The following is a 16447-nucleotide window of genomic DNA, read 5'->3' as shown; positions in this document are numbered from 1 at the left end:
TGTGGGTCATGACCTCATATAGGGTTGTATACATAAGGTTGCAAAACTCTGATTTCTTATCAGCAAATGTTTGATTTGTATACCTATTTTATATTCTTATATGCCCAGCGTCACATGAAAATTTCTTGGGCAAAAAAACATTGTGAGTGGAAAAAGTTTAAGAAGCCCAACTAAATCTCAGTGACTCTATGCTCTCATTACTTTAAGATCCCAACTTGCACACACTGAAATTCAACCACACCTTTCATTCACTGTGATTCTTGGACAAATCTTTCATTTATCTTAGAAGATCTACTCAATGCTCTCGAGATCTTCCTCAGGTTCTTTAATTATTTCACAGATCCCCTGCAGTAGCCAGGCTGTAAACCGCAGTGTAGTTCTCCCTGCCCCCAGCTCCATTCTGGGGTACTCCCCCACTTGCTCTTGAAAGTTAGATTACCTGGAGGCTGACTACTCTGGTTCAAGGTAATCTGTGCTTCCATAAAACTATAGTTTTATGGAAGCACAGATTTATAGTTCCATAAAACTGTAGTTGGTGAACCCCAGCCCCCTTACTATGGGTTCATCTTCTGTGGGCATCCACTTGGCCAAATAAGCCTAAAGCAAAGTCATTTACTGAAATGGTCTCTTTTATACTTCATTCTTGCTAAATGATCTATCCACTCCCTTTTCTGATTATATGTCCTTAATGATGTCACTTTATGCCAGCCTTCACTGACACTTGCTGCACTCTGCTAACATCTGCAATACATATTTGTATCACTCTTTGGATCAATTTGTATTCTTTTGAGAGTATGATATTCCATAATTTACAATCATACAAATATGCTTGAAGAATATTGGTTTAAAAAGAGAGATGGAGTTTTGTGCTAGTAGGCACTATCACTATGTAGCTTTCCAGATACAATATACTTTTACATCTTTCTATTAAATTCTGGGGCAAGCTTATTGTCCATCTACACCTCCTATCCATTATATGTACTGATGGGTGGATTCAATGCAAAGCCTTGTCCATTGCACATCATAATTTGGGCAAAATGTATCCCCTGTATACTTATCTCTGTGTTTTTTTCTCCTGGAATGAATTATTAGATCAGTCAGGAAGCCCTGCAATGTTTCAGGGATAAATAAAAAAAAATTAAACAATATAGCATATATAAAATCATATAAAGTATATGTAACATAACTGAACAATTTAACAAATTAGAACTTATCTAGTTGATTTTTTTCACTTTCATAGTAGTCATCATAAGAGGCTATACACTTATTTTTAATAAAACCTTAAACTAATAAAAATAAAATTAAATAAAAAGTAATAAACCTTAAACCTTGAATCAAACAGTTTGGAATGTTTTACCTGAAAGTTCCATGTTGGATTAGATTTTAGAGGTCACCTAGTCCTATCATAACTTTACACATGAATCTTATCTAAAACATCCAGCTTCTGTTTAAACATATTCAAAACTAGGGAACATTACCTCTTTTTTAAATTCTGTAAATGTCTTTTTGAAGTTTTTTCCTTTTGTCAAATCACCATCACTTTCCAAGTCATGTCTCCTCCCTCTCCAACACACACACACACACAGGTAAGTACAGTCAAACAAAATAAATCAAGTCATTGACCATGTCTGAAAATGTATGCCTTTTTCGATCCCTATTGTTCCCTACCTCTCTGCAAAGAAGCAGAAGGCATTGTTCACTGTCAGGACTCTGAAGTCATGATTGGTCATTTCATTGATCAGAGTACAGAAGCTTTTCAGAATTGGAGTCCATTACGTTATTGTGTCACTATATAAATTGTTCTCCTAGTTCTGCTTTCGTGACTCTGTCCACATCAGTTCATACAAATTTTCTCAAGCATAACATGAGACATTCTTTTATATGAGCTTTACTTCCTGGCTCCTGTCAACCATATAGAAACTCTGGGGCCAGCTTCATTACTGAGGAAAAGCAGTGGGAGTTTATAGAATCTTCTGACCGGTGGTAGGGTTAGAGTAGCTGATGACTCAGTGGGAGTACAAAAGAAACTGATTGACCCCTTTGCAATTTTCTTCATATAAGACTACTTTTGAGCTGTGTCCCAAGAATAGTGTCAGGATTGCCTCATTCCCTTACTCTAGCCTCCAATGCAGCTATTATACAGTAGCTAAAATACACTTAGGCTATCATGAGCAGGAGTTTGGGCTATCTCTTTTGTATTTCCTGAATAAATGATCAAGATGGACCTATCCAGGAGGTGATCCTGTGAATCTGAAGGATCCAGAGGTCTGCAAATGCAGGGCAGCAGGGCCCACTGGACGGTGCTACAACTGTACCTTACTTTGCTCACTGCCCCGCTTATGGAAACAATCCGCTCAGAAAATGATTGACTCTGTCTGGGATGCTGCTGAGACCTGGTGAATTTCTTCACTCAACGCTTCTTTTTGCTTTAATGTCACCTGATAATCATTATTACTCTTAAATGATTTTGCCTCATAAGGTGCTTACTTATTGTGTGGATAGTATTTAAAATTTACTTGCTCCAGATTAAAATTAAGATTCAATATGAATTTTGTTCTGAGTGCATATCTTTGTGTATAGAAACCATAAAAGGAGGAAGACAATGACTATTTGAATATATACACTTTGACAGGGTGAAGATCTTAATTTCTGGCCTAGCAAGCAGAGATCACTCTTGTCTAGGGATTTTGAGCATTTATTATTTGTATTGATAATATGTATTTCTTAAAAGAGCTTCCAATTTACTATGTGGATTGCATCAAAAATTTGTCCTTGGGAGCTAAGCAAGTCACCTTGTATAACAGAGGAGTTGCTTTAAACATGGGTGTTTGAGTCTGGGCAATATCCACCCTACAATGGAAAAGGAGAAGGGGATTGTGGAAGGAGATAGATGTAAGCAGAAAGAAATGTTCAAAGCCAAACCCAGTGGATAGAAATGATTTAGAAGGGATTAATTCCTACTCCAAAAATGATGGGGTAAAAGTCCTCCTCATTCTAACTGCTGCATTGACATCTGCGGCTTGAGCAAGTTCCACTAAATTTCTCTCGTGTGCTGTTTTGTATGTACTCTAATATACTCACACATACCAAATTTGCTCAGCAGTTCTTCAATCTGTAAGCAGTCGTTTTTCTTCTTAGATCTCCACTACTACAAAAAAATACTGCTATATATATTTTTTGTTTATATGGCATCTTTCCCTCTTTCTTTAGCCTTCTTTGGGTATATTCCTTACTAATGATGTCATTGGGTCAAAGAGAATTTATAGTTTAGTTATTTTTTAAAAGTATAATTCTAAATTGATTTTCAGGAAGATAGGACCAATTTAAAGTTCCTCTGGCAGTGAATAAGTGTGTTTTTTTTCTTTTTACAGTTCCTTTCTCCAATATTTCACTTTTTAATTTTTTGTAATTCTTGCCAATCTGAGGGAAATGAGAAAACCTTATCTCCTAGGTTACCCTATTCCATTTTTAATAGTTTTAAGAATTTCATCCTTACATTTAGTTGAAATCTGTCTCTGTGGATCTTCTCCCTCTTGATAATGAATTAGCACTGTTTCTCAGGCCAAGAAGAATTAAGTCTCGTTCTTCTTCCCCATGGAAAGCCTTAGAACTGTTTAAGAAAGGGATTGTAACTACACTTAATCTTCTCTTATCCAGCCTAAACCAGATCTGATTTCTTCAAATGAAGGTTTTGAGACTTCTCACCACATTGGTTGCCTTTCTTTGTATATACTGCAGCTTGTTTCTCCTAAAATTAATTAATTGAAAACAACTATTTGAGGTAGCTGGGTTGTGTAGTGGATAGAGTGGAGTGAGGAGGACCTGATATCAAGTCTCTCAGATACTTGACACTTAATAGTTATGTAATCCTTGCAAGCCATTTAAGTCTGATTGCCTTGCAAAAAAAGAAGAAAAAGAAGGAGGAGGAGGAGGAGAAGAAAGAGGAGGAGGAGGAGGAGGAGAAGAAAGAGGAGGAGGAGGAGGAGGAGGAGGAGGAGGAGGAGGAGAAGGAAGAAGAGGAGAAAGAAGAGGAGGGGCGAAAACAATCTTTTTAGATATGTTCTGAACACAGGCGAGCCTAGTATCATAACATACCATAACATCTTATTTTTTAGACACTATACTTTTATTATAGTTTAAGATTAAATTAGAAAATTTTTATGCCTCTTATTACTGACTAAACTTATGGTTTAATAAGCTTTTAGTTGGTTAAAATACCCAAGGCTTTTTCACAAGAATTGTTGCCATTATCTATTGTCTTTCCGTACTTTTGCCATGGATCTTTCAGGACTTAGAATTTAAAATTATTCTCTTATGTAAGGTGTCCCAAAAATCTTAGTGCAAAATATCATGGTTTAGAGCTGTATTAAGATTCTAGTTTTAAGTCAATGCGACTCTACTAAGAATTGCAGGCTCTTGATTTTTTAAAAATCCTGATCTTGTTTTGTAATGTATTTAGTGTACTTATCAGTTTTGTGTCACTGGAATATTTGATAAAAATGTCATCTATACCTTCCTTTAAGTCATAGATAAAAATGTTGAACAAAATAGGGCAAAGGCAAGAACCCTGACACAGCATAAGGGATCTACCTTCAGGCTGAAAACAATAAATTAAGCAACATCTCTTGGTTCTATTCCTAGTCCAATATAAGCTTGATATATCTTGGAAAACCTGAGTTTTAATCATGCAAGATACTACAAGAATCATACCCTGCTAACAAAAAGAACTTTATTTATTGTAATAAACATTAGAGATTAAATGGGTAAAAGCTGGAACTAGCCCTGGCAAAATCCTGAAAAATGACTTAAGGGACCAATGTCCTCAACTCAAATTAGGTTAGGCCTTTATCTGCAGATTGCCTATGGACTTACATCCTAGAGGCCATGTGGGCCTTTCATTACAGACAGGAGGGATTTAAACCATACTCACTACAAGGCTGAGCAGGTACTGATAGCTCTTCTGTTTGGGTTCAGAGAGCTGTTAAGACTACAGTGAAACACCCCCACACACATACACACAGAGCCTTTTGTTCACCCTTTCTTTATGTATATAGTCTTTTGCAAATTTCCCATTTCCTATAATCATTCATTGTAGTATCTCTGTGCATTTTGTGCACAAGGATGTAACAAGAAATTTTTTTGTCAAATTCTTTAACAAAATAGAAACATACTATGTCTGCCACAGTGTTCCCTGTACTCAGTTGGCCATAATAAACTTTTGGGCTTGAGATGTACTAGCAGAATTCTTAAGTTTTCCCTTCTGTCTCCCTGCCCCACCCCTCCAAGTCCTGGAAATTTTTTTACATGTATAAAGAAACTGGCTTTTTGAAAGTTTAGGGAGTGGTAGGGAATACTTAACAACCAGCTCTCCAAAGAGAGTTTACATATAATACTTACACATATAATTTGACCATTTATTGAATAATTACCAGTTATTTAATTTTACCATATCATTGAATTTATTGAAGCAAATTTGTATACTAAAGAGTTGGATGTGCTTATTTATTTTTACATGAAGAATTAAATCTTGAAGGAATATTTGATACCTTTTACTGTTGCCAAATTTTTCACAACCCTACTCCCATATGGGGTTGTGATCCACAGTTTAAGAAGCTTTGGTCTAAAGCATCTGATTTGGCATTGATTTGTAGCAAGGCCTTTATTACAGAGCCTTTGATTTCTCTGGAGAGAACAAACCAAAACCACCCCTTGGCAATAGCCTGGCAATTTAGAAGCAGAATCCCCTGGGAATAATTGTGCCCATAATAATTGGCTATTATCTCGTACACTGGTGCAGTTTTGATTGCTTTTGCTCTCTTTTTGCTTTTACCACTAGAAAAACAGTTGAAAAGCTCTTACCCAACCTCTCCTTTTTAGAATTCATAAAATAGCTTTCAATCAAATTCACGCAACAAGTGCTCCTAATTTCACTTTTCAGTGAGTAAAATCACCATTTATCTTTTATGAGACTGTCTCTAATAATGAAATGCTAATAGATTATTCATGACTAATTAGGGTTTATCAATTGGAAACTATCTAAGAAGAAACTATGATATTGAAACTATAGTTATAGACTGGAAAAGTTTTATAAAAACTTGTTTCAAGGGTGGGCAAGGTATGGCATATATTTGAACAAATATGACACACAATGTCAAATATTTTTAAGTAAAAAAAGTCACAAATATTGCTATTTCTTCACAGAACCTTATCATAGTGAGTGGAATTAATGTTTCCCCACAGGGAAAAGCTGAACTCTAGGAGTCTGTTTTATCTATCAATCTGTAATGGTCTCATAACATCTGTCACAGACATACATATTAAACCAGGATTCCTGTCATCCGAGACATAGCCATGACTAAGGTTTGTCACAGAATCATCACTGTCCCACTCCTGTGGTACATGGTCTCTCTTAAGACCTTAAGTAATTGGGAGCAGAGCTCACAGTAAAATTTTCTAAGGGATGCAGAATAAAAGGAAGCACAAACACAAAGGCATAATGGAAGTCCCGTCGTTAACTGGACTCTCCAGGACTAAATGCACAGATCTCTCTCTTGGCTTATTTTTTATCCCTCTTTCCTAACAACCCGTGTAATAAGCAGTTTAAAAATCTGAGTCCGAGTCTGCTTTTATAGACAACCAATAAGAAAGGAGCTAACATCCTCATTAGAATTTTGCTCCAAGGATCAGTGATATTGTCTTCCTGTCTTTGGGCAACGTGAAACCCTATTAGAGAGGGAGATGTGGTTAGTACGGCCCAGCTTGTTAATAAAGAGTCCATATTGTCTCTCTGTGATGAGTTTCCTCCTTTCTAAGTACACTTAAAAGTCATTCAGGAGTCAAAGCAATAAGCACTAAGTGCCTACTATATGCCGGAACAAATGCTGCACCTGAAGCTTAAATACTTTGACCACATAATAGGAAGACAAGATTAATTGGAACAGATCTTGATGCTGGCAAAGACTGAAGACAAAAGGAGAAGGGGAAGGCAAAGGATGAGGGAGATAGAGTGTCATGGCAGCAACGAACATGAGCTTGGACACACTCTGGAAGATAATGGAGGACAGAACAACTTGGTCTGTTATGGTCATGACTGAACAACGAATATGCCAGAAAAATCTGTTCAATAATCTCCTCCATAATTTTGTTAGGGATTAACATCAAACACAGTTGTTTGGACATTTTTCAGTTATGTCCAATTCTTCATTTGGGGATTTGGGATTTTCTTGGAAGAGATACTGGAGTGGCTGGCCATTTCCTTCTCCAACTCATTTTATTGATGAGGAACCGAGGTAAACAAGGTTAAATGACTGCCCAGGTTCACACAGCTTGTAAGTGTCTGAAGTCAGATTTAACCCAGGACTTCAGGTCCAGTACTTTATTCACCGTGCCACTAGCTCCCCCAAACACCAAACTCAAAGGTTTATCAAATACAAGATCTAAGTTTTTCCTTTTTTTGAAAACTGGGACATTTTTACAGGTTCCACCCTTGTAACACCTATCTTATTCTCTTTGGCTCCTCAAAGATCACCAGTAGATATTATTCAACAATCACATACCTTTTGGCACTGCTTTCATGGTGTATTCTTTTTGAATATCTTATTTGGTGGTAATTTTTCATACCTTCTAGGTAGGGAAATGCTAAATTATTCAAAGTCAAGTCTAATGAGTGATCTTATCCGTGTTTCATCCTCTCTTTCCCCAAAACAAATATAAACACACACAGCAAAATAAAATTGTCATGTAACCAACTAGATTGTATCATGCATGAGGTAGATTTGAAGGAATTTCTTTTAAAAACACGTTTCCATATTAGCATGGTTATAAAGGAAAAACCAGAACAGAAGGGAAAATCCACAAGACAGAAAAAACAAACAACAACCACACAAAAGGTGAAAAAAACCAGTATGCTTCAATCTCCATTCAGTCTCCATAATTCTCCCTCTGGGTGCAGATGGCATTTTCCATCCAAAGTGCATTGCAAATTGAGATGATTCAAACCAATTCCAATTGTTCAGTGATGAAGAAAGCCATATACACCCAGAGAGAGGACTGTGGGAACTGAGTGTGGAACACAACATAGCATATTCATGCTTTCTGTTGAAGTTTGATTGCATTTTGTTCTCCTTCTCAGGTTTTTTTCTTTATAGACCCAATTTTTCTTGTGCAGCAAGATAACTGTATAAATATGTATACATATATTGTACTTAATATATATTTTGACATATTTAACATGTATTGGACTACCTGCCATCCTGGAGAGGGAGTAGGGGAAAGGAGGAGAAAATTTGGAACAGAAAGTTTTGCAAGGGTCAGTGTTGAAAAATGACCCATGCATATGTTTTGTAAATTTTTTAAAAGTGCATTGCAATTGTCTTGGATCACTCCATTGCTGAGAAGAGCTGTCTATTGTAGTTGGTCATCCCATAATCTTGCTGTCACTGTGTACAATATTCTCCTGGTTTTGCTCACTTTACTCAGCATCAATTCATGTCAGTCTTTCCAGGCTTTTATGAAATCAGCCTGTTTGTCATTTCTTATAGAATAATAATGTTCAATTACATTCATACACCATGACTTATTCAGCTATTCCTCACTCAATGGGCATCCACTCGATTTCCAATTCCTTGCCAACACACAAAAAAAAGAGTTACTACAAACATTTTCACACATGTGGGTCCTTTTTCCTCTTTTATGATTTCTTTGCGATATAGCCCTAGTAGTGACTCTGCTGGATTAAAGCATATGCACAGTTTTATAGTCCTTTGCACATAGTTCGAAGGAAATTTAAAAATATGTAGCTGGAGTAAAAATAGCATCATTGGAATAAGCATCTAAATTTCTAGATTGAGCTTTTTTTTAATGAGGACCCTTTGGGATGTATGAGTTCAGTCAAGTTAGGTAAATTAACATTGTTAACTTTGAAAACACACTATTCTTGTTTCAGCAATCTGTGCCATTATGTTGGTATGAGATATTTATCCTTCTAGACAGAATTCTTCCTCTTTTAAAAACTTATTTTGGTAGATACTATAATATATCTGAGAATAATCCACATACACACACACACACACACACACACACATACACACACACACACATATACACACACACACACACACACATATATATATATATATATATATACATATATATATATATATATATATATATATACTAATAGAAATAATTTACTAAGCATTTATGGTGTGCCAAGAAGTTCTACACATTGGGAATATAAAAACAAAGATAAGTCAATCCTAGTCTTCTGTAAAGTTACATTCTAATGGGGGAGACACACATAGAGAAGCAGTAATTAGAGATTAGAGTTTTGGATTGAGAAATCAATAAAATGGTAAATGGAACGATAGGGCAATCAATTGACATACCATTCCTTGATATAGTTTGGAAAAAGATCAATCACTCAATCTTCTTAATTATCCAATTAGTACAAATTTATTGAGCATCTATTATGTTCCCAGCATTGCATTAGGTGTTCAGAGGTACACAATAGAATTTTAAGATATGTTCTTTGCCTTCAAGGAAATGCAACAATGTGGAAAAGGCAAAACCAACATACATGTGACACAATTACATTTATAGTATTTCACAATTTTATTAAATAGGAAACAATATAAACTAGTCTCATTATTAAATCTTAAATTGTTTGATGCAGTATTTGATAAGCATTCAAGAAATTCAGAGAAAGGACAGATTGCCATTAGTTAGAGAAATTAGGCTTAATGGAGGAGCAAATACTTGAGCTGAATCTGGTCATGCAATTTGTTGTATTTAGATTGAGTATATATTTTTCTATGAATACCATTGAGAATTTCTGTCACTCTCTGTCCCAAGAAAGTAAATGTTAGAAAACACATGAGAGAAGGTTTAAGATGTTTTACTAAAGATTCCACTATTGGTCTCATTTTGCAATGAAAATAATGACAGCCAGAAAAGGACATATATACAAAAATGTGCCTAGCAGCATAATTTGCTTTTTTTAAATAGTTTTTTATAGTATTTGAAAATGTGAGTTATACTCACTACTCATTTTCAGACATACCACCTAGTACCATAAAATATTCCAATACAGTTATATGAGACAGGAAACTGTGACAGAGCTATGCTGTGAAGTAAGCACTGGATTTAGAATATAGAAGAATGAGATTTGACCTCATGTCTATAAAGCTCTTTGACTTTTGGCAAATTATTTGATCTTTCCAGTTCTCAGTTTCCTGATTTGTAAAAATTAGACTGTTTACACTAGAACATCTCTAGAATTGTTCTTAGCTGCAAATCTGTTTTACCCATGTGTTTTGAGGAGACAGATGTCTAAGACATAGATAAAAGACACAATGCAGATAGGATCTTTGTGCTAAGTAAAGTCAATTTGCATTTAATAATAATCTCTGCACTTGTCAATTATGTTTCTATATCTAGTTGGCATTGACTCAGAAGAGCAGTTTTGTACTCTAAGTGGCTAATATGGAGTAATACAAAAGCTTTAACATCTTGAAACTGTCCTAAGATTTTTGGGACACCTGCTTTATTTAATTTTGTGCAACATTTGAACAATGCAGAGTAATCAGTCTTATTAGTGTTATATTGAAATGGTCATTGCACTTACAATGCTGATTACCATTACAAGTCATTAACAATTTGACAAAATGTTTTCTCTGTACACTATTAATTGTTATTGAGCAAAACTAAGAAAATAAATTTTGGATACAAGATAAATAAAGCTAGCTATTTTAAAAATTATTTATTTAAGATTTTAATAAATCTTGCTTTGACATAACAGCAGCTTCTTCCTCTCCCTCAAAAAACTCTTCCAAAATAATCCTGGGCAAAATACATTCCCCATACCAGATAATTAGTTTATCAAATGTTAATAGAAAAAATATGTATTCTTTCAATTTGAAGGTATTTTAACTAGAAGTTTTTTGGGTTTTTTTTTTTTTTTGGTTGGTGGTTTTTTCTTGCATTTCCATGTTGCAGTCATGTTATGTTCTCTATTTTCTTTTTTTTCCTCAGCATCAGTTCACGTTTCCCCACATTTTTCTGAATTATTCATATTTACCATTTCTTATAGCACAATGCAATTAAATTCATATGCTCTTACCAGCTTTGTGATTCTGGCAAGTGTTTTAATCTTCCTGAATTTCACTTTCTTCATCATTAAAATGGGAGTAGCAATATCACCTACCCCACTGGGTTGCTATGAGCTATTTCTATCCTACTCCCTATAGTAGTTATTTCAAATCCTCTCCTCTCCTCACATTTCCCACACCATATCTACCCTCCACTCTTAAAGCTAAGGACCTCATTTCATTCTTATAGAGCCAATAGGGGCCTTTTACTCTAAGCTCTCTCTTCTTTTCTTTTGTATGGCTCGAAACCAACTGACATTGTTACCCACTTTTTCTTCCTTTACTCAAGTGGCCCTTCTCACCAAGGCCAATATCTCTGCATGTGCCTCTTATACCTTCCCCCACCACATCTTTCCCAGAATTTTGTGCCTCGTTTATCCCTTCTCTCTCTCTTATCCTGAATCTTTCCCTGTCTGTGAGCTTATTCCCCGCTGCCTACAAATACATTCATGGCTTTTTCATCTGTCAAAAGCCCCTTTTATGATGCTGTCATTCCTTCAACCTATCATGCTACGTGTTCTCTCCCGTTCTTAACCATATATATTATATATATATGATATAATACATACATACATACATATATTTATATGTATATATGTATGTATGTATGTATTATATCACATATATTATATACAATATACAATACAAAACAAATCTATCTAATCTTTTTGGGTCTAATTCCTCTCTTCTCAGTTCTATGTAATATGACTTCTCACCTCATTTCTCAACTAAAAGTACTCTTTCCAAAATTACTAAGAACACTTAATGATCAAATCTGATCGCCTTTGTTAATTTTTACCCTTTTTGATCTATTTGTAACACTTAGAACAGCCCACATTCTGTTCTCCAGGATACTGTCTCTTTTCTGTTTTTTTGTTTTGTTTTATTTTGTTTTTTTGGTTTTTTTTGTGACACTGCTGGATCTTGGTTTTCCTATTACCTGATTGGCTACTCCTCAGACTGATTCAGTCTCTATCACTTATCACCCAAATTCACATATAAATGTAATATATGGGTATGTATATACCAGATATATCGCTTCTTGGGCCATTTTTTTAAATCTCTTCATCTCTTCTGTTCTCTTCTCTTCTCTTTCATTCTCTTCCTCCTCCTCCTTCTCTTCTTCCTCTTCTCCTTCTCCTCCTCCTTCTTTTCTTTCTCTTCTTTCCTCTTCTTCCTTCTCCTTCTCCTTCTTCTTTTCCTCCTCCTCCTCTTCCTCTTCCTTCTCCTTCTTCTTTCCTCTTCTTCTCTCAGCTTTCCAATCACACATTACAAACTATTAGACATCTTGAGGTGTATGTCCTGGAGTTATCTGACTCCTCCATTAAATGTCACAATTTCTTTTGACAGCAACACTATCTATCATAGCCTATGAGTTGCCAAACTACCAGATCTCTCATATCCATCCTCTTCTGTTCACTCACATGATCACTACCCTTGTTCAGGCTGTTTTTACCACTTTCCAGGATGTTTGTAATAACTTTTTAATTGATATTTTTGCTTCAAGGCTTCTGCCATTACAAAGCATTTCACAAATAGCTGCCAAATTTTTTTTCCTAACACATCAGTCAAACACTGTTATGGGCTTATTGATTGATATGTAAAGAACCTTGCAAAAACTCAAAATGTTTCATAAATGAGCTATTTAGGACACAGAGCATCATTTATCCAGCTATCCCCCAAATTTTGGGTTCCTATTTGTTTCTAACTTTTTGTTTTTACAAATTAGGCTGCTAGACTTTTCATAGAGGCAAGGAACTAGAAACTGAGTGGGTGCCCATTAGTCGGGGAATGGCTGAATAAGTTATGGCATATGAATATAATGGAATATTATTGTTTTATAAGACATGACGAGCAGGCTGATTTTAGATAACTTATACGAACTAATGCTAAGTGAAGTGAGCAGAACCAAGGAAACATTGTACATAGTAAGAAGATTATGTGATAATCAACTGTGATGGATTTGGCTCTTTTTAACAATGAAATGATTCAAGGCAATTCTAATAGATTTGTGATGGAAAGAGTCATCTATATCCAGAAAGAGAGAACTTTGAAGACTGAATGTGGAGTAAAACATAATATTTTCACCTTTTTCTTGTTGATGTTATTGTTGTCTGCTTGGTTGTTTTTCTTGTTTTTTTTTTCCCCCTTTTAGAAGAATTGCATATTTAATCATATCAGATTGCTTGCCGTCTTGAAGAAGACAGAAAAGGGAAAGAGGGAGAAAAATTTGGAACAAAAGGTTTTGCAATGAGGAATGTTGAAAACTATATTTTCATGTATTTGGAAAAATAAAGTACTATTTTAAGCACATTATGCTGCTAGGCACATTTTTGGTACATGTGGCCTTTTGTGGCTATCATTATCTTCATTGCAAAATGAGACCAATAGTGAAATCTTTGGGTCAAAGGATATGAAAAATCTTGCAACTTTTCTTGCACAATTCAACATTGGTTAGTAAAGTAGTTGAATAAAGTCATAGTTAACAGTTAAGAGAATCCTCCAAAAATTAATTTCTTTTAATAACTATTGTAGTTTGATGTGTGCAAGGTGATACTTAATATTGTTTTAATTAGGAATTTTCCAACTATTAATGATTCTGAATATTTTTTCAAGTGGCTTGCATTTCTATTTTTGAAAACTACCTGTTCCTAATCTATAACCATGTTTCTATCTGAGAATGGTTCAAATTTATATGATTGTTTAAATTGTCCATAAATTTTACAGTTAGAAGATTGTACCTACTACATTTAATGGATTTTTTTTCACAATTTGTATCTTTTCTTTTGATGCTAGCTGATGTGATTTTATTTCCACATGATAAAGAATTGTCTATTTTTTTCTTTTGATGTTCCTTTCTGTCATATGCCTCATTATGAATTTTCCCTTATCCAGAATTGTGAACACTATAATTTCCTATTCTCATTTCATTTATATATGAGATACCTAATAATATTTAATACCATTTTAACATGAGGTACCTCAAAATAATAATATTTTATTTATGTATTTGGAATTTATTGGGAAACTAGATGTGTTGATCTATATCTATTTTCCTCTAGACTGTTTTAGCTTTCTCAGTACTTCTTATTAAATAAAGTATCCCTTCTGAAGCTTATCAAACATGTAATTATTATATTTATTCACTTATATACCTTAATTTCCTAGTATGTCTTACTGATCTTTTTTTAAAAATTTTAAATAGCTGGTTCTAGATAAATTTCCATGTGTGACTTTATATTGTATATTTTGATTATATCTTTTGATATTCTTGGCCTTTTATGTTTTTAGTTATCTCTTTTGTCATTTGGTAGGTATAACATTAATTCTGTAGTTGTGTAGAGTAATTTTTCCTATGTTGGTGTTGCCTGATATGCATATCAAATATCTCTCTAATTATTTGGCATATGTGTTTCTTATATGTAAATTTATCTTCTGGATGTATTTACATAAGTCTTGTGTGTTTTGGTAGTTTAATTCCCAGGTGTTAAATATATCATTATATCCCTTGTATACTTGACCTTTAAGTCCTTTCGTTATCTGTTTGGTAATTTAACAGATATGGTAGTCATTCTGTAGTACTACAGAACACAAGGTTTTGCAAGGGTAAATGCTGAAAACTATTTTGCATATATTTTTTAAAAAGCTATTATTCAAAAAAAGATTTAGCATACAAACTCCTGAAAATATAACTACCTTGTTTTAGACAAATTTACATAATAGATTTAGATAGTAGAGATATTTTCAATCTAAATAAGTAATTTTTATTTAGGCCTAGAGATGTTGGAATATCTAAAATCTAAGATGCTACAGAATTTCTAAATGATGTAATTCCTAATTTTTCTGTAGTTCCACATTTCAGCAAGATTAATAATTTTGGTAACATTTTCTATAGACAATTTCATATCATTGCATATGGTCTAGACTTCATCACTTTAGAAAATGGTTAAATGGCATGTTGACATCACTTCTAAATTAAAAATATAGTAAGTTAGAGACAAGCTCCATTGTAATTTTGATAGATGGAGGGTAAAAGGCAGCTGGTATTGAGTTTACCCTGGCACTTTGCCTCCTTCTATCTGAACATTATTCTATCGATGTCCAAATTACCAAAACTTTGTATTGAGTATGCAAGAATATGTATCTTGGCCCAAGATACAGTTTTTTCAGAAAGGAAGTTACATTGTATGGAGCTGAACTTGATGATATTCATTGAATTTTACCAATATCTTTAGAGAGAGCATCACAATTTAATATTAGAATTGTTATATAGAGATTAGCTCAAAGGGAGGTAAACAGAATCATTCCAGCAATGGCTGCCATAAATGCTTTAATTGCAGCTGAGTGTGCCACAAATGTTTTTAAAATATTAACAAGTGAATATATTCTCTTTAATACTTACTTGGTATTCATTGATATGGATGGGCTATACATATACACATTTGAAACAGAAAGAAACAGAATTGTTCAGATTGTAGCCAGCTTCCCCAAAATATAGTTTCCTTTGTTAAACTGGAAGAGGTTTTAAATTATCTTAATAATGCCTCATTTCAAATAAAATTTGAATTTACTTATGAATTTATTTTTAAATAACTTTAATAGAAGAATGAACAAGGTCAAGTGTTTCTAAAACACTGGAAACATTGGGATTTTTTGATGGACAGGAACTTGCCATTGCCAATTTTACTATGACACAGGTTGTAGTGTTCAAATTTCATTTTTCTACTTGAGAATAATAATTGTATGGATAAAATAGGATAAATAAAATTGTGCTCTATGTGAATGCTCAGAATAACGTAATTGGCTTTCTGTTTGGTATTGACATGGATGGAATTTGACTTTTATAATGAATTACTTTTTCTTTCTTCAAACTGCTCCTGTAAGCTATAATTTTGGGGTTGATTATATATTTGTATCATTGTATAAATTAAGAATCAGAAGAGATAAGGGGGAGAGAGAGAAAAAAAGAGAGAGAAGGAGGGAAAGAGTGAGGAGGGAAGGGGAGAAAGAAGAGGGGAGTGAGAGAAGGTAGGGAGCAAAGGCTATCATGTATATGAATAATTGCTTGTGGTCAAACTATAACTTTTAAATTTCAGTTATGTTCTATCTGTGTGTGTGTGTGTGTGTGTGTGTGTGTGTGTGTACTTTTAAAAAAAAGATTTTAAATACCATTCTCAGTCAGATAGTCAGATAGTCAGATAGTGTTTGAAGTGTTTGAAGAATTAGAAATTTATAATATATTGAATTTAGAATGTTTCCTGTTTGAATTAATATTCAGTATATTTAAACTATTTAAATAA

General features: G+C 34.1%; 1 pseudogene; it reads left to right on the top strand.

The window, feature by feature from the left end:
* Positions 1-15877, top strand: part of LOC127538654 (NEDD8-activating enzyme E1 catalytic subunit-like) — a 43649-nt pseudogene extending 27772 nt beyond the window's left edge.
* Positions 15878-16447: the final 570 nt, after the last annotated feature.

This window comes from Antechinus flavipes, chromosome 5 (genome assembly GCF_016432865.1).
Source record: "Antechinus flavipes isolate AdamAnt ecotype Samford, QLD, Australia chromosome 5, AdamAnt_v2, whole genome shotgun sequence".
Lineage (NCBI taxonomy): Eukaryota > Metazoa > Chordata > Mammalia > Dasyuromorphia > Dasyuridae > Antechinus > Antechinus flavipes.
The sequence above is the reverse complement of the archived record's forward strand: the minus strand, read 5'-3'. Positions and strand labels throughout refer to the sequence as shown.